Source organism: Schistocerca serialis, chromosome 3, assembly GCF_023864345.2.
Source record: "Schistocerca serialis cubense isolate TAMUIC-IGC-003099 chromosome 3, iqSchSeri2.2, whole genome shotgun sequence".
In the NCBI taxonomy this organism is placed as follows: domain Eukaryota; kingdom Metazoa; phylum Arthropoda; class Insecta; order Orthoptera; family Acrididae; genus Schistocerca; species Schistocerca serialis.
The window spans coordinates 681610152-681634640 of NC_064640.1; positions in this window are offsets into that span (position 1 = coordinate 681610152).

The following is a 24489-nucleotide window of genomic DNA, read 5'->3' on the forward strand; positions in this document are numbered from 1 at the left end:
AACCCTATCGCCTATGAAACTGTATAACAAGTTAGTAGCCTGCAAAATCAACACAGAGGAGACAAAATGGTTCAAATGGCTCTGAGCACTATGGGACTTAACATCTGAGGTCATCAGTCCCCTAGACTTAGAACTACTTGAACCTAACTAACCTAAGAACATCACACACATCCATGCCCGAGGCAGGAATCGAACCTGCGACCGTAGCAGCAGCGCGGTTCCGGACTGAAGCGCCAGAACAGGTCGGCCACAGCGGCCGGCCACAGAGCAGAAATCCGGAACTGGGTCAAAGGCCACATAGCGTTCGCGGCAGCGAACACTCTGAGCAGCTAGTTCAGTAAACTTCAAGCACGCCATGAGCCCTAAAAGCACAGCACTCTGATCTACTGCGGCTTAAAATGACGATGCAAATGAGGTGGGACGAAGAGTGGAAAAGAAGAATTATCACCATAGAAAAGCATGACAGACAAATGTGCCCTGTTATTCTGAGGACACATTGGTGTACCAAGCAGATGGTATCAAGAAAGTTTTATATAGCCATAGAACATATGAAATTTAATAACCTACTTCAGTTGAGACTAACTAACGAAGAGTATGTGAACGATGTAATCTTAATAGGGTCTGAAAAGAAAGGCATGATAGATAGACTGCGTAACAGTTGAGTGATATGGTGAAAAAGGTCGTCATTGCGTTACCATTCTGTTGGTCACAGGGTTTGAGTGCTCCCCACAGTTCTCAGGGAGTTACTAGTGTTCATAATATCAGCCACAGGAAATTTTAGAAGCCGGAGAAGGCAAGCAACATCATATGCGAGTGTAGCCATCACAGCTCCCCTATCATGAGGGAGCACAGAGCACAACCGAAATGAAAAGAGCATTGCAGGAAGGAGTAACAGCATGACAGCATAACAGAAAATGAAATGGTCATTAACATTACAGGGTACAAATCTGGTGTAATTTTACTATTAATTGACGACATTTATTTTCCTTATTTTATAAATCATTCCTATATACATCCGCATCTGCGTGTATAGTCCTCTATCACTATGCAGTTCTCGGAGGCCCCCAGGGGCTCAGCATTCATTTGCTGGGTACGGGCTTGGCGACCCCGGGGTTCCTGAGCTGGGGACTGGTAAGCGCCACCTGTCCCCCGTCACCGTAAGCTCTGAGTACACTTCAGCGACCACCGTGCGGCGCGGCGGTGGAATGTTGTGTGTCTCAGGGAATGGGGATCTTGGCTTGGCCGCCCGGATCGCGAGGATGGAACAAACCTCTATAAAAAAAACCCTCAATCTTCCGGTGTGCTCCGCGCCTATGAGATGCATGGCTGTTGAGGTGGAACAGTCGCAAGCGGGCAACCTCTGGGGCACCTGCCACACCCCAGTTGTATACGGCTTACTCAGGCACGCGGGGCTCTGTCTGAGCGGACCTTTAGTTCCCTAGCTGCTCGTGGGACCGCAATGGACCCTTCGACTTCTACATTTCCCCCTACCAGTGGATTGGGTGGGCCGCTGGTAGGCAAACACACCCCTTCGAAAAAGCGACTTCGTGCTTCGAGTCCTCCAGCTCCTGGTGTTGCTAGAGATTTATCAGACTGTTGTAACAGAGCACATGCTGATAATCAGAATGTGTTTTTGATTATTAAACGAAAGGAGGGTAGCTTTGAGAGGGTTTCTCCCTTTTACATCCACAAGGGTCTTGAAGGAATTGCAGGTACACTGAAATCTGTTAAGCGACTGCGCAATGGGACTCTCTTAGTTGAGACTTCTAGTTCCCGTCAAGTCACTTCTCTTCGGAAAGCAACCTGTCTCGGAGAGTACGCTATCGAGACCGAGCTCCACTCCACACTCAACTATAGTAAGGGTGTTGTGACATGTAGGGACTTGGTGGATCTCTCCACAGACGAGTTGAAATCTGAGTGGGCTGACGAAGGTATTGTTGACGTGCAGAATATTATGAGGCGAGTCGATGGGGACCTAGTAAAATCCGACTCGTTTATTCTCACGTTCAGTTGCCCGAGACTTCCAGAGCATGTTAAAGCGGGGTTCTTACGTTTGCCAGTACGGCCATATTTCCCCAACCCAATGCGCTGCTTTAAATGTCAGCGCTTTGGGCATACTACATTGGGGTGCAATGGGATAGCCACTTGCGGTAAATGTGGTCAGCCTGCCCATGAAGGAGCCGATTGTTCATCGCCTGTGAAGTGCGTGAATTGCTTTGGGAGTCACCCTGTCTGGAGCCGGGTCTGCCCCATCTATCTCGAGGAACGGAAGATACAGGAGATCAAAACATCTAAGCGCATCCCCTATGGTGAGGCCAAGAAGCTCTTTAAGGCCATGCAACCTCCTGTGTTTACTACATCTTTCGCTTCCGCCCTGAAAAAACCAGTACAAATGGCCACTGTTGCTACGCAAACGGAGGTTGCTAGTGTTAGCACTAATACCTGCGTTTGCCAGTGCACTTGTGCTGCTGCGGTTGTTTTGCAACCTGCAGCTCTCCCCGCAACGTCGGACAAGGCCGTGGTTGCTGACATTGGGGTACTTCCTGCCTCTTCCCCTATGGCGCCTTCTGCCCAGGCGAATAAAGCTCCACCTGTTGACAAGGCTCTGCATTCTAAGCCCCCTAAGACCAAGACGCTGAAGGTGAAGATTTTGCCACCTGCGGAGACTGATCAGGGCCGGTCCGATGACGAGGCCATCGTACTGTCTGACATCTCCCGTGGGTCGTCATCGGAGCTGATGGACATTGATGTCGACCGGGGGCGCTCTTCTCGCCCCAGAAATAAATCTCCGGCCAGTACGGGCTCTCCTCCAAAACACATAGGCAGGGTGAAAGTTCAGCCACCCTGATCACTGGCTCCCATCTTACAGTGGAACCTGAATGGGTTCAGGACGCATGTGGCCGAACTACAACTCCTTGTACGTGAGTTCCCTTTGTGCTTATGTCTCCAAGAGACACATTTTCGGGCCACTGATGCTCCTTCTTTACGGGGCTATACCGTCTATCGGAAAGATGATCTGACGGGGGACAGGGCAAAGGGTGGTGTTGCGGTTTTTGTCCGTGACATGCACCCCTCATCTGAGCTCCCTCTCGTTACAGACTTGCAAGCAGTTGCAGTTGACCTTCTTGTGGGTCAGAGGCTCACAGTCTGTTCACTTTACTTACCTCCTCAGGATGCGATAGACTCTGAGGTTCTCTCAGACCTTATTGGCCAACTTCCCCGCCCCTTTCTTCTTCTGGGGGACTTCAATGCTTATAATGTCTTATGGGGCTCGTCGACTACTTGCCCCAGGGGTCGCATTCTGGAACGCCTCATGGTGTCTGAAGAACTGTGCATCCTCAACTCTGGTGCCCCCACTCATTTCTGTACTGCTTCTGGGTCGTCGTCAGCTATTGACCTTTCCTTTTGCTCTCCAGCACTAGCGGATTCTGCTCTATGGGAGGTTGATGCTGACCTCCATTCTAGTGACCACTTCCCCCTTTGGATTCGCCTCCTGGATGAGGCTATGGCATTTCCGGTACCGCCCCGGTGGCACCTCTGCAGGGCTGACTGGACACTTTTTAGCCACCTGGCCGTTTTGGAACACCGTGACAGCGTCCACGAATGGGTAGACCATGTTACAGCTGTGATCTCCCATGCTGCTGAATTGTCAATCCCACGGTCATCCGGTCATCCCAAGAGGCGTCCTGTCCCTTGGTGGACCCCTGAGTGCCGCTCAGCCATCCGAGCCCGCCGTGCCGCTCTGCGCCGCTTCAAGTGCCGTCCCACGGCTGACAATCTTGCAACCTTTCGGGTGGCAAGGGCTAAAGCGCGACGCGTGATTAAAGAGAGCAAACGACGGTCATGGCAATCGTTCTTGAACTCCATCTCCCGCTCCACTAGTTCTACGAAAGTATGGGAAGCCATCAGGAGGATTTCCGGGAAACTCGGCCAGCTACCCGTCACGGCCTTGCTGCATCAGGGAAGTCTCCTCACGGCGCCGAGAGACATTGCCCAGACACTGGCCATGCATTTTGCGGAATCTACCGCCACTATTAACTGTGATCCAGATTTCTGCCGCTATCGCACTGCCATCGAGAGGGGTCACTTGGACTTCCGGTCTCCTAATTCTGAACCCTACAACTGCCCCTTCACAATGTGGGAACTGGATTCGGCGCTGTCTGTGGCTCATGATACTGCGCCTGGTCATGATCAAATCCGGTATAGCATGCTGCGGCACTTGTTACTGCCTTCCAAGGAAGTTCTCCTGAATTGTTTTAATATGATATGGTTATCCGGCACGTACCCTGACTCGTGGAGGGAAGCGATTTTGATACCCCTCCTCAAACCAGGGAAGGACCGAACGCATCCCAGTAGTTATCGAAGTATCGCCTTGACGAGCTGTGTCGGGAAGACGTTGGAACGCATGGTCAATCGTCGCCTGGTTTGGCTGCTCGAGACCAGGCAGCTCCTTAGCCCCTCTCAGTGTGGCTTTCGGAGATGGCGTTCCACTATCGACAACTTGACCCTGCTTGAGGCGGCCATCCAGCAGGCCTTCCTGCGTAACCAGCATTGTCTAGGTGTATTCTTTGACATTCATAAGGCGTATGACACTACTTGGCGCCGCCATATCCTCAATCAACTCCATGAGTGGGGCTTTCGTGGCCGTCTCCCCATCTTCATTCGGTCCTTTCTTTCCCACCGCCTCTTTCGCTATAGGGTTGGTAATGTGCTATCTGATTTGTATGTGCAGGAGAATGGTGTTCCTCAGGGAAGCGTTTTAAGTGTCACCCTCTTTGCCGTCGCCATTAACAGTATCACGTCCACTATCCGGAGTCCTGCCCAATGCTCCTTGTTTGTGGACGATTTTGCTGTTTTCTGTTCTTCCTCCAGTCTTGTCACTGCTGGTCGACAGTTGCAGCTTACGATACAGCGATTAGAGGCATGGACTGCGAAGACGGGTTTTACCTTTTCTGCAGACAAATGTGTGTGTGTTCATTTTAATCGTTCTCGACGTGCTTTTACCTCCCCTGAATTGCGTCTGAGGGACACCATTCTTCCTTTTAGCGACACTGTGCGGTTCCTGGGCCTCACTTTTGATTCAAAGTTGTCGTGGTTGCCTCACCTTAAAGACCTCAAGGTGCGGGCCCTGAAGGCACTGAATATTTTGAAGTGTCTGAGCCATCGGTCCTGGGGAGCAGATCGGGCGCGTCTGCTGCAGTTTTATAGGGCTTTCGTCCGATCGCGACTTGACTATGGTTGCACCGTGTATGGGTCAGCAAGGCCTTCGTATCTGAAGATTCTTGACGCAGTACACCATGAGGGTATCAGGCTGGCCACTGGTGCCTTCCGTACTAGTCCCATCCCCAGCCTGTGTGCTGAGGCAGGGGAACCGCCGCTCGCCATCCGGCGGAAACTCCTCATGGTGCGACGGGTGTGTCAATTCCTTGCCTGTCCTACCTCCCCTGCGTACCCTACCGTTGCCCGACCGCCTATGGAACGTCTCTTTTCCAGTCGTCCCAGGGCAACGAGACCATTTGGGATTCGTGCCAAGCATTTGCTTGAGTCCCTTGGTGTGGAGCGTGTGGCCCCCCAACGACAAGGTTTTACTCGCCTGCCTCCCTGGTTGCTCCAGAGGCCCAGCGTCCTTTTAGACTTGTCGGAGTACCGGAGGAGCTGCACTCCTGCGTTTGTTTTTACCTCCTTATTTTCTGATATTTTAAACCAGCATCCCGACCATGTACCAGTATTTACGGATGGCTCTAAACAGGGGGACTCTGTTGGTTGTGCTGTTGTTTTCCCTGATCGACTCGTCAAGTTACGGCTTCCTGCGACGTTTACCATCTTTGATGCCGAATTGTTTGCGATCTTGCGGGCATTGGAGCAGATGAGATGTGTCACCAGTCGTAAGTTCCTCATCTGTTCTGACTCCCTGAGTGCCCTTCAGACCGTGCAACACTTGTACCCAGCGGATACGGTCGTCCAGAACATCCATGATGCCCTACTCCACCTGCAGCGGCAGGGGAAGGAGGTTTCCTTTTGCTGGGTGCCGGGGCACGTGGGTATTAGGGGAAACGAGCTGGCGGATGTGGCTGCCAAAGATGCATGTTCCCTCCCTGACGTTGTTGAATGTGCCGTCCCCCTCCATGCTGTTACCTCCCTCCTGCGTTTTCGCGTTATGCGTCAGTGGGAAGAGGAGTGGCTGGAAGTCGGTGACAATAAGCTGCGTCTGGTGAAGGCCACCACGCGGCCATGGCGTACGTCCTACCAGTCATGCAGGCGGGATGAGGTTCTCCTCACTCGCCTCCGCATCGGGCACAGTCCCTTCACACATGGTTTTTTACTCCGGCGGGAGGATCCCCCAATCTGCAGTGCTTGTGGCGTCCAGGTTACTGTCCGCCACATTTTACTTGATTGTCTTTTATTCTCTGACCAGAGGGCGGTGGTTTCTTTGCCACCGGATTTGCCCTCTATTTTGAAAGACGACGCATCGTCTGTGGTGAAGGTTTTACGGTTTTGTGTCCTGTCCAATTTGTTGCCACGGATTTTAGGGAGAGGGTTTTAATGTGCAGCTGGATGACTGGCTCACCCAGATTTTAGGTAAGAGGTCCGCCAGTCACGAATACCTCCTTGTTTCCCTTCGGTTTCTGTCCTCCCTTCCTTGTGTTTCCTTTCCTTTTTTCGTGCACTCCTTCTCCTCTTGTTTTGCCTCTGTACGTGAGGATTTGGAACTGCGTCTTTTCGCTGTTCCCCTTGTTCGCTGTTCGTCTTAGTCCCTTCACTGCATGTGTTCCTGTTTTTATACGTTTGGGCGCTGATGACCTCGCTGTTTAGCGCCCGTAAACCTCAAACACACACAGTTCTCGGAGGCTCTCTGCTCGTATTTCGCACCAGTAAGCTTCCCCCTGTTAGTAGCCTAATTTCGCTCGAATTGGCGAGCTGGAATCATATTTTGAAACTCCAGCTATTTAATAGTGAAATATGTAGTCAGCTACGACTGCTGGAACTAATAGCCTCCTGCGTTGCGGCCTTGTCGCTCCCGGACTAACGACGTGCTGGTTGTTCAGAGGTGTCATTGTTAAGGCGGGAAGAGCTGTCTGTCAGGTTTAATTACGAGACAGTTCTTTTGACGCGTCTATTTAGAAGAGAGACTTACCTAGCACTGTTACAATATTCAACGTTTCAGCGATTCAGTTCAAAATTATTAAGACTCTCAGGAATCTCTGGAATATACTAACAAAGTCAGTTGTCTAGAAACAGATCTTAAAACCGTTACTGTGAACTAATGAGTCTGGTCATTATTGGAGAGAACGGAAAACGACGTTGCAGCTCCCTCTCTTTCTTCTCTCTGTAGTAGCAGGAAGAATTCCTCTTAACTACTCTTTAGTCCAGCGCGTTGCACGTGTTACAAAGTAAACACAGAGAGTGAGCAGGTCATGTAACAGTTACTCCATCCGGATACTGCACTATTTCCGTCCGCATCTCAGATCGAGCTCATGCAACACAACCCCATAGGTGATTATTGAAACATTCCCTCGATCGGGGAAAATAAAGTCTGAGATAACGTACAGAGAGCAGTTAAGTAAAGAAATTAACATACTCGTTTGACAAAGAACATGCTAGAACTTGGTGGCTGCCGGGAGTCAATCCCCCTTCTGTCTACGTTTGTCATCCATGCTGAACACTGAAACCATCACAATGTCCTGGTCTGTTTTAAGATGCTCGGGCAGTCTTCACGTCCCTCAAACAGAAATTTGAATCTGTGCTAGACAATGGCTGACAAATTGCTTTTCAAGTCTTTTATTGCAAATCTGTGCTAACAGTACTTCGATCCTAGATCGCAAGACCTATCCAGGAGCAGACTGTGGCAGTAACCATATCATGCTGTATATGAAAATGAGGATGGCACTGAAAGTGACCAAAAAGAAAAGAGTAAGGCAGATTCGTCTGCCAGATAAAACTAGTCTCAAGGAATTTGGAGGAAGAATAAGTCCCAAACTCCAAAAATTAACAGAGGAAGAGGTAGCTCCCAAAATATGGGACAAAATGAAAGAAATGATCTGTTCATCTCTCCCTGAACAGGTTACTATGACCCCTCAAGCGAAGAATCCCTGGATTTCGAACAATGCTCTACAACTCATCGAAGAACGGTGCACACTAAAGAAACGTGGCATACAAACCGCTCAAGATGATGACGAATACAAAGAACTTTGCCGCAAAATACAGCGCAGCTGCCGAATTTACAAGACACACCATCTTACCAGTATTTGTGATGACATAGAACAACATCAAAAACTAAATGAAACGCATGACCCTTTCAAGAAGATAAATAGCATCACCCGAGAGTTCAAACCGCGTACGAGGATGGTAGAATATATAGATGTCACTATTATAAGTGACAAGCAATTAGCAATAGCTGGATGGAAACAACACTGTGAAACACTGTATTGCAAAGGAAACAACATCGAAGAAGAGAACATTTGTATGGAATCAAATAAAGAACCAGATATTCTGTACAGTGAAATCGAAAATGCCATCAAGCATCTGAAAAACATAAAATCTCCAGGTACAGATGATATTTCCTGAGAAATGCTGACTGTGATGGGACAGGAAGGCATGCATGCCCCACACTTACAATGTAATAAGGTGTGGCAAACGGTTAAATGGCCTAAAGACTGGACTACATCTGTCCTAATTCCTCTGCGCAAAAAAGGATCAGTTAGGGACTTCTCCAACTATAGGACCATATCATTAAGATCACATGCTAGTGAAGTCCTCCTCCATATAATGAATCAACGCCTAAAAAGTTTTCTGCAGTCTCAGATTTCCGTAGAACAAGCGGGTTTCGTGTCATGAAAAGGTACTCGAGAGGCAGTCTTGAATTTAAGGCAGATAATTGAAAAATGTTACGAGTTCTGTGTCCCTGCCTATATTTTCTTCCTAGATTATAAAAAGGCCTTTGATTGTGTCATGTGGGACAAGTTGTGCCATGTGCTCAACGAGTCTGAGGTTCCAAAACACCTGGTATCCTTACTAAAAGGCCTTTATAATAGCCATACCGCAATCATAAAAGCAGATGGTGAATGCCCGGAATTTTTCGATGTGATAAATGGCGTCAGACAAGGTTGCATACTGTCACCTCAGCTCTACAATATCTATGCAGAGCGTGTAATCAGGAAAGCGCTGGATGGCTGTGACGGTGGGATTTCAGTTGGCGATAGGAAAATCAACAATTTACGCTTCGCAGATGATACTACACTCATAGCAGGAAGTGAGGAAGAACTTGGTAATCTGTTCTCAAGAGTGAAAGATATTCGTTTAAACCTTGGCCTAGAGTTAAACATGAAACAAACCAAACTAGTGGTTATAAATCGCCAAGGCATCGATCAAAACCAACTTACAGGATGCTTAAGGAATCTGGAGATAGTGAGTGATTGCGTATATCTAGGCACTCTGATCAACTGCACAGGAAAGTGTGACAGAGAGATAAGACGACGAATCATTCTTGGCCGAGCCGCAGTGGTCAAACTCACTAAGATATGGCAGAATCGGGCAATATCCAAGACAACGAAGATGTACTTGGTAGAAGCATTGGTGTTTCCTGTATTCTTATACGGATGCGAAACTTGGACCGTGAAAGGTAGTGATAAGCGCCGCGTTGATGCCTTCGAGATGTGGCGTTGACGGAGGATACTACGTGTACCGTGGACACAAAAAAGAACAAATGTTTCAATAATAGAAGAACTTACGGTCACAAGAAGGTCATTGTCTCGTGTCAGCCAAAGATACCTTCGGGTCGTGAGACCTTAACTTTTCCCGGCGAATCGAATGTTCAAATAACTTACGGGTTTGCTGCCGGGTGACGTCGTCGAACACCGCCGATATTTCGACAGGAGCACACCCTGCCATTCTCAAGGCACAAATGCAAGGAAGAAGAAATTTGCAAGCAAATTTAATACCTCGGTTCACAGAGGAGAAACAAAGAAGACACCACACACAGAACAAGTGTCAACACAACCAAAGATAACCAACATCAGAATTATCGATAGTTACTATTAATCACATGGAGGTAAGAATAAGGGGAGATGGCGCTACGTATCCCAGCCGTACTACGTTTTGAAGCCATGGGGGCGTGGCTCGCTGCCATGACACTCTGACCAAAACATTGCCAGTGTGCTATAGCGCTGCGTGTATTAAAGTCGCTAATTGCACCATATACGCATGTAACGTCATCAGATTGGTTGTTTCAAAGTTTTTGTTTAAAATAAAATCTCGTAAAGGCGAAATTCCGCGTTTCTTCTGATTAAAAATAGTTTTTAATGTAATATTACGAATAGCTAGTCTTCAATGTAAACGATACAATTTTGTTAATTCAGTAATCAACGTGTATCACAAACTAGGGTTGTTTCTTTACTTATTCTTACGATCATCTGATTGGACGAAGCAATGCCAGATTTACGAAAAGTGACGACGTCTTTTCCGATTTTCGTGGCATACAAACCAAAACTTTTCAGTTGTTTGAGTTCAGAATGATGTATTGTAGCAGCTATTTACTAATGTGTAACAGACTGATTTAGGTTCTGACCACCACCTATATCTGAAGAGGTAACCAAATGATCTGTCTTTGTTGTTAATTATTTAAACAATGAAGCAGCAGATAAATAAATCTGATAAAATAACTCAATGTGAGTTAATGTTTAGCCAACAACCTGTCACATTGTGCACAACTTCATTCTGTTGTCAAGTGGAATATAACTGCGGAGAATCCCAAGAAATATAAATTATGTGTTTGTTATACACAAAACAGGTACTTTCAGTTTGCATAACATTGACCCTGAGGAAGAAAACAAAACTCTTTGCCATACAGTTCATACACACTTCAATACATACCCACATTTCTTCTCTTAAGTGATATGCAGCAGCTCTAATATGAGACTAGGGCACTTTTTTTAGTAACTAATAAATCAACTGCAGCAGCAGCACTTAAATGATATGTTTGTTAGCCAAGGCAGTATAACTGTGTTCCAATTTTCATCTGCTATGGGACTCATTTTAATATTAGTAAGGAGATCTACTTATTGCTTACTTACCTTAGGTTCCAATTTCTTATTTTGGTATGGAAGAGATTTCTTAACAGGGCAACAATGTCCCAGTGTTTTTAGGTAGCTTAGGCATAAACCATTCTTCATAGAGCTTTGTTTATGTCATTCCCTATTTTATAACTTTCATTCTTTTAAATTCAAGCCTTTCTTGTCAAGCTGACAGGTATTTACAGTGGTACAAAATGAAATGATGAAGGAATTGAGACAGATCATGGAGCAAAACTTTACATCATAGTTTGAGAAGTGTGGAATGTCTCAATCAATAAGCAGAAGCTTCATTGCTTGCCAATGACAAAGTTTTACTAACATTGAAACTAGGATTCGCTTTTGAAATCATTGTCCTAATAAAAATATAGGCTATATATTCCTTATTCATTCATAAAAAGTATGGGAACTGGGAATGAAATAAAGCATAAATATTAGGTACTATATTCAGAATTTTATTCTAGCAAAAAAGCTTTTCTTGATCTGTTGTTATCCACTTTGTTGAACTGCTTGTTACAGGTATACAGAAAAATTATTACAATGTGACTTTTCAGTTAACTGCCTTTTTCACAAGATTGTGGAATTTAAAAGTAACACAGTTCTATGTAAAAAAAATATTATATGAAATTGTAACAAAGTCCACATCATTGCTTGTTGAGAATGAAAGAAATGTCTCAATCTCCTGACTGATACAAATGTAATACTATTTACCATTCCAAATACATATGATTTATCACAGTGGTCTTGCATAAACTAGGAAAGTAGTCAAGCAAACAAACATAAGAAAATATGCAATCATTTATAAAATATGTCTTACTACAGATATAAACGTTGGGGGCTGTAGTTTCTGTACAACACATGGGTTACATTTCAATGGATTAGGGGAGAGACTGCTAGAAAATTTAGTGCCCAATGAAGTAGTGAAAAACCAGTAACGCCCACCTGCGAACACTACTATCTCTCATTTTTTGAGAGTAAACCACTGTTGGACTAGATCACAAAAAAATATAATTTGTAATGACACACAAGCAAAAACCATAACATACCACACAATGATGGGAATGTACTCGTATTTCAATGTGCCAAAAATGAAGCAATTCTATTTCTCATTAATATGTTGTCACTCGTGGAAACTTAACAACACTGGCTAGAACATACTACAGCATACTCTGCCAAACAGTGGCTAAATATTTCAAAAAGAAATGTATGTCCCATTTGGAAGCACACAGATCACAAGCTATTGCAGAACCAGTACTGCATACTGGTATGGTGGAGTATCAATCACTTGGAAACTCTACATATAATGTAGTTCCAAATGTTGGTTTGAGGAAGATATATTTGAAAGGTATTACACACACGCATAAAATTATAATTGTCTGACTCCATCACACACACCAGGAACAAATTTTCATAGATACACTGAATACGCTAGTACTAATAGTTTTAAGATACAGACATCACAAACATTTTGTAGCTGGTTATAACAACATAGACATAACGGCAAAGGAAGAATGTGCATCATTTATTAATTACAATAAGGTTACATTCCCAGTTTGCCTCAATATAATGAGTGCTTTATACAAGATGCCTCACACACTAGACCTCTGTGTACAAATATCAGTTACTGATCTTTAAACAGGACCAGTTTTGTATAGGTTGTCCTGATTTTATTTTCATGCAATGCATCACTTATTCTCTTGGCTGCATGTTTTTGCCGTGTCAGGAGGTATCGTGTGGCAATTGCTTTAATCAGCAGTATCATATGATTGTCCAAGGGATGCAGATTTTTCATGTGGTCTGTTAACTCCTTAAACACTGGCTTGAATATGAATTCACTAAGCACCTCAGACACACATTTGGAAAACTGATTTTTCAAAGGAACTTTAGAATTACCTGTAGTATAGCACCTGAACACTTTTTCTGCACACACACAGATGTCAACAACACCATTCGATGGTAAAACCAACCATCCTCTACTCTTTCTATGAATGAGAGAATAAGCAACATGGCTACCATCCCCTCTCAACACGGATAAACATGGTCCACATTTTAAGGTTTTCTCTAAGTGACGCACCACAAATCCAGCTATATATACTACAATATGGACTGCCACTTCAGAGAGATAAATTCCAGTAGCAAAGTAATCGTGGTCGTTGTCAGTTGTCGCTGCACTATTTTCCGTGCTTAGTAACTACCACCGTTCCGAAGTGTTATTTATGTGATCTTCAACATTGGAACTGCTGAAAGTAAGAATGGGAATATCTTCCAAAGTTATACAATTCCCTCTTTCTGATCCACGGATCTCACTATGAATTAGTAGCCTCTTGTATGCTGCAACAAACTGGCGAGCAGTGGGGTTGTTATTTCAACCACCACGACTTCGGATGGCACTAAAAAACATTTCCAAGTGGTCCTGAGAACATTTGTAAAGAGGCAGAAACTTTAATAGAGGAGCATGAGTTTGTGTCCCCACTACTTTGTTACACACGTGTAAAACACTGGATATACACACCAGGAATCCAATAAACCCTGTCTTTCTATTTGAGTCAACAACTCTCATTGCTTGAGGATTTGGACCAACAGTGAGTTCCTTGATGTACCTCTGTGCCTTTAAAAGAAATCCCTCTACAGCACTAAAATTTGCTGTATTTAATGCCTGCTTGAAACCACTTTGTAAAAGTGTTCTGGAATTGCAGACATCAAAGAGACAGTTGAAAATGCGTATAAACTTTACTGTTGCAGATGCCTGTTCAAAATCTGGGAGTTTCATATCACAACAGTACTGTATGGCATCTGCCACAGAATTGCTAAGCAGCTGAGTAGCCAGTTTCACCTTCATTTTATTTTTAAAAAAATTAAGGTGACTGGCAGTGATCTTGTTGCCTATGTGGAGCCCTTCCTTGACCTGTAATTTATGAAACAGTTCCAAAAAGTGCCAAGAAATGCCAAGAAATGACACCACCTTGCTCATCCCAAAGAAATTTTGTATCTCCTAAAGCGTTGCGCACAAGTTTCAACATATGTGGAGGGTCTAGGAAAAATGACATTTCATGATCATTCCCTTCAACTGAAAAAGTACTTTTCAAAGTTTCACAATTGAGATTGCAGCCTAAACATCTAGCCATTGACAAATTGCTAGCTGAACCATCACATGTGAGCGAAACAACTTTCACACCACTTGAATTGGCAAGATCAATGCACTGTTTCACTATCTCGGCTTTTTGCTCACCAGTTATACCAGCAGTCAGGAAATACCCAACTGGGAGCTTCCAAGAAACATTAATAGCCACAAGCATGAGCACAAATGCTTCTTTGGCAATGGGCAAATTATCTGTGTCTACAGATGACCCCATGTCAACATAACCATAATAGCATGTACCATCAAATTCTACATGTTGCCTGATGGCAGTTTCATCAACTACCAAGCTACATATAGTTGGAAACTTTGTTTCACGGTGAGAAGCTTCTGCCGTAATTACCTTAAACGCCTCGGATATGAAGCCAGGTGCTCCACCCACACACTGGTACCACTTTGTTAATGTTCTAGGGTGTGGCAAACATATATTAAAACAGCGCCTAACATAATTATACGCCCTGTGGGAATAAAAATGCAGTGTTAAGGCAAAGGAGCGCAGTTCTGGGCTGTATGACCTAGGTACAGCCTGTGCCCCAGCTTTCGCAGTTTGTCGCTGCAGCAAGGATCTCTGCATTCCAGGTATGCTTTCTAGTATATTTAGTGAACTTTCATCCACAAGATGCTTGTCCTTCAGTACCTTAATGATAGCACTCAAAGAAGCCACTTTCTTCTTAAGTCGTCGCTTAGACTGCTGAAGAGTTTTAATTTGTTTTTTGTACTGATCAGTTTTTCTTAGATGTTCACACTTCATCTTCAGTTCCTCACTTTCAGAGGATTTCTGTCTACGTTCTGGTGGTCCTGCAGTGTATTCAGGAACAAGAGCAGGAACTTCTTCATCCTGCACTCTGCTGACGGCAGCCAAAACTGAAGATGGAAAGGAAGAGCTCTCCTTCAGCAATGGTGGCTCTCTCTTCTTGTCTCCCTAAATGAAATAAACGGATGGAAAACATTAAGAACTGTTTTTAACAGATGGTTGAAGGTGTTACAGTCTTTATCATGAACAGCATGTTACAGCCCACTAATTACTCCTATTCTTAGTCCTTTCCAGAAATATAAATTCTATTTTTCCAGCAACTATTTATCTTGTTCATAAAATACTCATTACTCTAACAAAAACCGTTGTTGTGTTCAGCAGACAACTAAAAATATAAACTTTGAACATGTAAAATATTTCTGCTGGGGTGTCTTGTTTAACTATCACACTGTATCGCTATGGGTGCTGTCAGTTAACAAGTTCTCAATACAACTGGTCCAACAGTTAATGATATAAAATTGTGTGTTGTATCTAATTTTGCATTAGTGGTTGGTGCATATTCAATGTTCCACAGTAATGGATAATGTTAACAAGAAGGTACTGCCAAAGCTTTTTAATCAATGATATCTTTCAATGGAGAATGTCAATGAATAGTGCATCAAACAAAAGAAATGTTCATTTGCTGTGCTTAACCCAAATACAGAATTATATTTAACACAGCCCAAGTGTTAATTTCTGTGACTTCACTAAATAATTATACCAGACAAACTTGTTAGCTTCAGTAGTCTCATAATCTTCTCAAATATTCTCTTGTGTGCAGAGGCTGATGCTCATCAAAAAGAAGTTTCATAAATTTTTTTCTACATGACAATGTGGAGAACCAGATTATCTCTTTATAACATACTGTGTAGCTGCAGAAACACTTTAGTGTTCCAGCACTTCCCCTTTTAAATTCTATATACAGCATGGCATCATTCCTAGGCAAAAGCTATGTGTAAGGACCTAATCAGGTGGAAAGTGAAATTAATGTATTCAAATGACCTGAAGGAATCCTCCCAAAATCAACATATATAAGTAAAACTAGAGCTGTATCAATTACTCCTAAAACATAACTGCCATTAACTAGCAAAGATAGTGCAATAAAAATGTTGCACAACACAGTAGACCAGACAAAGTGAGATGTTCACAAACTACTGCCTTAAATATTCACATAACTGATATAATTTACTTCACACGTGTATTCCATTACTTTCGGAGTTAGAGCTAAATAACAGAAACTGAAAACTAAGTTAGCTATACCCTCCCTCCAAAGCCCCATAAATACATCTTGTTTGTAATACGTACTGGGACATTTCCGTTAAGTTACACTACTGGGAAACACTGTTCATTACCACCAATATTTACTGAAATACGGTACATAGAATGGCAAATCTACACAGTGTCCTGTTTAGGCCTATACTTTACGCCAGTTAATGTAGTGTTAGCTTTTAATTTGGTACATGATGAAGACAAAGTGAGTTACTCAACACTTCGATTACCGACGATACGTACGTATTATACTGAAACGTGAATCTGAAAACTAAGAATTTAATTCTTTGAGTTAACATACCTTTTGCAAATGTTTTGGGTGTGTAGGGAAAACTGATGGTACAGCATTTTCTCGGAGCCTTACTGTTGAAAGGGAAGTTCGGTCTATGTCCTCTTCTCGGAAATGCTGAGAACATATAGTGCTCCATTTAGACGCACACCCATTCTTCCTCCTCACGGCATTCTCCCGCAGAGCTTTCCAATGTAGCACACGTTCATTCACAATGAAGTTGTAAAATCACACTTAACGAGACAACTTACACATGAAATGTTATTCCCTTCGATTTCGCATCACAATCAGAACGATTCGTACATCCGAACACCACACAAGTCACCATAATAGCGCAAAATCCTTCCAAAAGCGAGCGACAAGCCTATGCACACAAGCTTACAGCAGCAATGTTTTGGTCGGACTGAGATGGCTATCCTCGGCTTCACATAGCTTCGCAGCTGTGACGTCACGGCGTCTCCCTCTATTCTTACCTCCATGATTAATCAACAGGTCAGGTAGCACTAATTCTGTCCCTCTGTTTTTTGATGAGAGACAGAGCCGGATTCCAAGCAGCATTTAAACGAAATCCACCATCTCTGTTAATAAGGTTGCTTGATAGTCTGATTTCAACAGCTTCCTTAATAACACTATCCCAATAGCTGGACGTGCAAACCAGAATCTCCGTGTTGTTGTATTCCATAGGATGACCGGTGTCAAGGCAATGTTCACAGCTTTGTCTGTGCTGGGAAAAGGTTTGAACTTCGCACCGACGCCTAGGAGTTTGCCAGTCGTTGATTTTATTAGTTCTATCGAACAGGCTGTTTATAAACTACCTTTCGAGGCTGCGGAAGAGGTTACGAGGGAAGCTTGTCGTGTGTTGACCGAGGCCCGTCCACCCAAGTGTAACATTACAGCAGCTGAGGCGGGTGCTTTACGTTCACTTAGAATGGATCCTGATATTGTTATTTTACCTGTGGAAAAGGGCTACGCCACCGTTTTGTTGAACAAGCACGATTACATACAAAAGATGCAGTGTCTACTTTCTGATTCGGCGTATCGAAAAATCGGTGCTGTCCCTACTAAGAGTATTGAGAGAAAGACAAATAAACTCCTGAAGAAAAGTTCTTTGTCACAGGAGACTATCAAGAGTCTTAATTCTTACTGTGCTGTACCACCTTGATATATGGCCTCCCTAAGGTCCATAAAGAGGCTGTCCCGTTGAGGCCTATTGTTTATAATATTGGTGCTCCGACATATCGTGTAACTAAACGTCTTGCTAGTTTGTTGAGCCCACTAGTAGGTAGGTGCGAACACCACATTAAGAACTCTGCAGATTTCTTACGTCGATTGCAGGGATTGCGTTTGAATGACTCTGATATTTTAGACAGTTTTGATGTGGTTTCTCTTTCCACTCGCGTTCCTCTCTCTGATTCGTTGCAGCTAATTGAGGTTAAGTTTGGTGTCGAGTTAACAAATTTGTTTCGACATTTGCTGACTTCCACTTACTTTTTAGTCAATGGTCAGTACCACGAACAGACTGATGGAGTTGCAATGGAAACCCGTTGTCACCTATTGTGGCCAATTTGTTTATGGAGGACTTTGAGGAACGTGCATTGGAGTCAGCGACCTTGAAACCTGCGTGTTTTTTCAGATATGTAGACGATACTTTTGTTGTTTGGTCTCATGGTAGTGAGAATTTAAACCGGTTTTTGGAACATCTTAATTCAATCGACCCGAATATTCAGTTCACTATGGAGGTGGAAAAGAATGGATGCCTTCCCTTCCTTGGTGTGTTGGTCAAAAGGAAGACTGATGGTACGTTGGGACATTCTGTTTATAGGAAGCCCACCCACACTGACTTGTGTCTGCGAGCTGATAGTTGTCACCATCCAGCTCAGCGTGAAGGAGTACTTCGCACCTTGGTTCACAGGGCCCACGTTACCTCAGACCCTGAAAGTTTGGCAGCTGAGCTAGCACATCTCGAAGTCACCTTTCGTCAGAATGGTTATAGTGAGAGGCAGATCAAACGTGCGTTGCGCCATCAGCCTTCTGTGCAACGGGTGAGTGACGATAACAACGATGTGGCACCAAAGTCTACGGCCTTTTTGCCTTACGCAGGAAGCATTTCCAACAGGATTGGCCGTATTTTGCGGAAATATGATGTGAAATGTGTTTTTCGACCACCTTCTAAGATTAAGGCCCTGTTGGCGTCCGTAAAAGATGATTTTGGTTTGCGTAAGGCTGGGGTCTATCGTATTCCTTGCAGTTGTGGCATGTCATATATTGGTCAGACAATCAGGACTGTGGAAGACCGGTGTGTTGAACATAAGCGTCACACACGCTTACAACAGCCGAGAAAATCCGCTATTGCAGAACATTGCCTTGACACCGGTCATCCTATGGAATACAACAACACGGAGATTCTGGCTTGCACGTCCAGCTATTGGGATAGTGTTATTAAGGAAGCTGTTGAAATCAGACTATCAAGCAACCTTATTAACAGAGATGGTGGATTTCGTTTAAATGCTGCTTGGAATCCGGCTCTGTCTCTCATAAAAAAACAGAGGGACAGAATTAGTGCTGCCTCACCTGTTGATTAATAGTAACAATCTATAATTCTGATGTTGGTTATCTTTGGTTGTGTTGACACTTGTTCTGTGTGTGGTGTCTTCCTTGTTTCACCCTTGTGAACCGAGGTATTAAATTTGCTTGCACATTTCTTCTTCCTTGCATTTGTGCCTTGAGAATGGCAGGGTGTGCTCCTGTCGAAATATCGGCGGTGTTCGACGACGTCACCCGGCAGCAAACCCGTAAGTTATTTGTACCTTCGGGTCCTTGGGCACGTCTTGAAAAGGAAAGGGGATACTTTAGAGAAGACCATCGTGCAAGGTAAAATTGAGGGCAGAAGATCAGGTGGGAGAGCAGCAAACAGATGGTTGGATCAAGCGAAGAAGATTACCAGCCTGCCCCTTCACATCATATTTAGAAAGGCTGTGGATGGAGACATCTGTCTGAAATTTCAGCTACGTAAGAATGAATGATGAAATGAAGTCACTACGTTCAGAAATGAGTAAAACGGCTAATGAGGTGAGATGCTAACAATGTGTGCAGTCTTGATGCTCTACTGCTCGTTATTGTTGTTCGATAGACATGCACCAAATTTTGCGTGCTGAAAAGTTGATAAGGTGATTCGGGTTCAGTGAACAGTCATAGTTTAGCCGGCCGAAGTGGCCGTGCGGTTAAAGGCGCTGCAGTCTGGAACCGCAGGACCGCTACGGTCGCAGGTTCGAATCCTGCCTCGGGCATGGATGTTTGTGATGTCCTTAGGTTAGTTAGGTTTAACTAGTTCTAAGTTCTAGGGGACTAATGACCTCAGCAGTTGAGTCCCATAGTGCTCAGAGCCATTTGAACCATTTTGAACAGTCATAGTTTAACATTTTGCAGTTACCTCTTTCACCATTTGTATTTGGAAACTGTAGTGTTGAAAAGGACACTAGTGGCAGAAATGAACTTTATACCATCTCTTATGAATATGTTAATACACAAGTGATTACAATCAACAGAACTGTACTCTGTCTCTGATTACAATTACTCATCCTAGTATGAAGCTTCCACGTGTTGCTATTAGAGTCTCTAATCGTCATGGCACGGAGTCAAAGAGTGATTGGATATGATCCTGGAGAATCTCCCAGCATATGATTATTATGCGTGTATATAATCCATCAGCAGTGAATTTTGAAGAATGGTGACGAACAAGTGTCTGAACAAAGATCAGCTGGCAGACACTTCTACACTTACATCTACATCATACTCCACAAACCACTCAATGGCACGTGGAGGAGGGTACCTCTGGTACCACTGACCTATCCCCCCTACTCTGTTACGCTCGCGAATGGCGCGTGGAAAGAACTATTGCCAGCTATTGCCAGTAGGCCTCTGTATCAGTTCTAATTTCTCGAATTTTCTCGTCGTGGTCATTTCGCGAGATATATGTGGGAGGAAATAATATACTGTCCGACTCTTCCCGGAACCTAGGTCGCAAAACTTCAATAGTAAACCTCTCCGTGATGCACAACGCCTCTCTTGTAACGTCTGCCACTTGAGTTTGTTGAGCATCTCTGTAACACTCGCATGTCGACTAAACGATCCCTTGACGAAATGCGCCGCACATTGTTAGGTCTTCTCCATTTCTTCTATCAGTCCTGCTTGGTAAGGATCCCATATAGACAAAAAATACTCAAGAATCTGTCAAACAAACGCCTTATAAGCCATTTCCTCCGTGGATGAGTTACATTTCCTTAAGATTCTTCCTATGAATCTCATTCTCACATCTGCTTTTCCTACTGTTTGTTTTATCTGATCTTTCCACTAAAGGTCGCTCTGGATAGTTACTACTAGATATCTTCTATAGATACTGTTTCCAGCAATTTGTCATCAATAGTGTAATTGTACTTTAGTGGATTCATTATCCTTTGCATGCGCAATACATTACGTTTATTTACGTTTCGCGTCAACTGTCAAAGTCTTCGTCATTCATCATTCCTCTGGCAGGTCATTCTTCAAATCGATCCTGTCTTCTGGCGTTGCTACTTTCTTACAGACAATTCTATCATCTGCGAACAGTCTTAAAGCGCTTCAAACACTCTCTACAGATCAGTTATATACATTGTAAACATTAATGGTCTTATAAAACTTCCATGGGGTACTACGGCAACTGCATTTATATGGTTCAAATGGCTCTGAGCACTATGGGACTCAACTGCTGAGATCATTAGTCCCCTAGAACTTAGAACTAGTTAAACCTAACTAACCTAAGGACATCACAAACATCCATGCCCGAGGCAGGATTCGAACCTGCGACCGTAGCGGTCTTGCGGTTCCAGACTGCAGCGCCTTTAACCGCACGGCCACTTCGGCCGGCAACTGCATTTATATCTGTCGATTTTGTTCCGTGATGAGCGAGGTGTTGAGTTCTATCTCCATCGAAGTTTTGAATTCAGACACAAATACGCGATAAGCCCGTATTTTTTTTTTTTTTTTCTCTAAGCGGCAGCACGAGTCGGTGTCAAACTCCTTCCTGAGGCCAACGAACACGGCATCAGCGTAAGCGCTGTTGTCTACAGCGTTATGGATCTCATGGAAGAACAGAGCGAGACGAGTTTGACAGGACCTCTGCTTGCGGAATCCATGTTGGTTTTTATAGAGGAGATTTTCATTCTCAACAATCGTCATAATTCTTGAGTATAAAACATATTCCATAATTCTACACAAGTTGACGTCAACGGTATAGGCCTTTGATTATGTACATCTGTCCTATAAACCTTCTTGGAAACGGGAAAGACCTCAGCTTTTTTCCAGTCGCTAGCTACCCTTCGTTGCTCCAGCGATCTACGATAAGCTGCTCCTAGAAGCAAAGAAAGCTCTTTCACAAAACCTCTGTAGAATCTTAGAGGTATCTCATCTGTTCCTGATGCCTTTCCACAACAGAACTATTGTATTGTTTTTCTGTTTCACCATTAATTATTTCAATATCTGCCATTTCGAAGTTCGTACAACTATTGAAAGAGGGACTGTATAACGATCTTCCGCGGTGATACAATTTCTGAAGACCGACATCAGTATTTCGGCGTTCTCTCATTCATCTTCCCTTTCGGTGAGTAACTGTACAGCTGATTTCCAACCGCTTACTGGTTTTATGTAAGACCAAAACCTCTTAAGGTTTTCGCTCACATCGGATGACAAAATTTTACTTTCAAAGTCATTGAACGTTTCTCTTATTTCTTTCCTTGTACTCATTTCCTCTTTCTTCATCTTTGGTTTGTTAGCTAGGTTTTGACTTCCTTTTGAACCTGTGACGAAGCTCTTTGTTTGCGTAGCAGTTTTCTAACATGGCTATTAAAGCACGGTGTGTCGTTTCCATCCCTTAACACCTCGCTCGGAACACAGTTGCCTAAGGCATATTGAACGATCCTTTTTAAATTTTTCCATTTGTGCTCCACATCTTCACCCTCAGCACTGAATATTTGATGCTAAGCACACAGATACTCTGCAGTCAGTTTCCTGTAACTCTTGCTAAGCAAAACCATTTTCCTACTTTTCTTAACATTCCTTGAAATACCGGTAATCATAGTTGCTATCGCGCCCTTATGATCGCTAACACCTTCCTCTGCGTTAATTCATTCAATAAGTTCTGGTCTGTTTGTTGCTAGTAGGTCTACGACGTTACCAATGTTATCACACAAGTAGACCAGATGTCCCATGTGTGACAAAACCAATTTAGGTCTAACATATGAATGTACACTCCTGGAAATTGAAATAAGAACACCGTGAATTCATTGTCCCAGGAAGGGGAAACTTTATTGACACATTCCTGGGGTCAGATACATCACATGATCACACTGACAGGACCACAGGCACATAGACACAGGCAACAGAGCATGCACAATGTCGGCACTAGTACAGTGTATATCCACCTTTCGCAGCAATGCAGGCTGCTATTCTCCCATGGAGACGATCGTAGAGATGCTGGATGTAGTCCTGTGGAACGGCTTGCCATGCCATTTCCACCTGGCGCCTCAGTTGGACCAGCGTTCGTGCTGGACGTGCAGACCGCGTGAGACGACGCTTCATCCAGTCCCAAACATGCTCAATGGGGGACAGATCCGGAGATCTTGCTGGCCAGGGTAGTTGACTTACACCTTCTAGAGCACGTTGGGTGGCACGGGATACATGCGGACGTGCATTGTCCTGTTGGAACAGCAAGTTCCCTTGCCGGTCTAGGAATGGTAGAACAATGGGTTCGATGACGGTTCGGATGTACCGTGCACTATTCAGTGTCCCCTCGACGATCACCAGTGGTGTACGGCCAGTGTAGGAGATCGCTCCCCACACCATGATGCCGGGTGTTGGCCCTGTGTGCCTCGGTCGTATGCAGTCCTGATTGTGGCGCTCACCTGCACGGCGCCAAACACGCATACGACCATCATTGGCACCAAGGCAGAAGCGACTCTCATCGCTGAAGACGACACGTCTCCATTCGTCCCTCCATTCACGCCTGTCGCGACACCACTGGAGGCGGGCTGCACGATGTTGGGGCGTGAGCGGAAGACGGCCTAACGGTGTGCGGGACCGTAGCCCAGCTTCATGGAGACGGTTGCGAATGGTCCTCGCCGATACCCCAGGAGCAACAGTGTCCCTAATTTGCTGGGAAGTGGCGGTGCGGTCCCCTACGGCACTGCGTAGGATCCTACGGTCTTGGCGTGCATCCGTGCGTCGCTGCGGTCCTGTCCCAGGTCTACGGGCACGTGCACCTTCCGCCGACCACTGGCGACAACATCGATGTACTGTGGAGACCTCACGCCCCACGTGTTGAGCAATTCGGCGGTACGTCCACCCGGCCTCCCGCATGCCCAATGTACGCCCTCGCTCAAAGTCCGTCAACTGCACATACGGTTCACGTCCACGCTTTCGCGGCATGCTACCAGTGTTAAAGACTGCGATGGAGCTCCGTATGCCACGGCAAACTGGCTGACACTGACGGCGGCGGTGCACAAATGCTGCGCAGCTAGCGCCATTCGACGGCCAACACCGCGGTTCCTGGTGTGTCCGCTGTGCCGTGCGTGTGATCATTGCTTGTACAGCCCTCTCGCAGTGTCCGGAGCAAGTATGGTGGGTCTGACACGCCGGTGTCAATGTGTTCTTTTTTCCATTTCCAGGAGTGTATTACATATATTTGAGCCTTTGAGAGTGGCGTAAGGCCGTAAAGCGTAAGTCAGAATAACATTAATAAATACGGTTGTCCAAACTAATATCAATTTTTGAGTGTATTAACGATGTTCTGCAGGCTGACGTCAACGATATAGGCCTATAATTATGAGCATCTTGCGTGTATGTGCACTGGAAGATAGATGCAAACTATTCCGAGACAGCCTACCTACAAACGTTCAAGAATCAT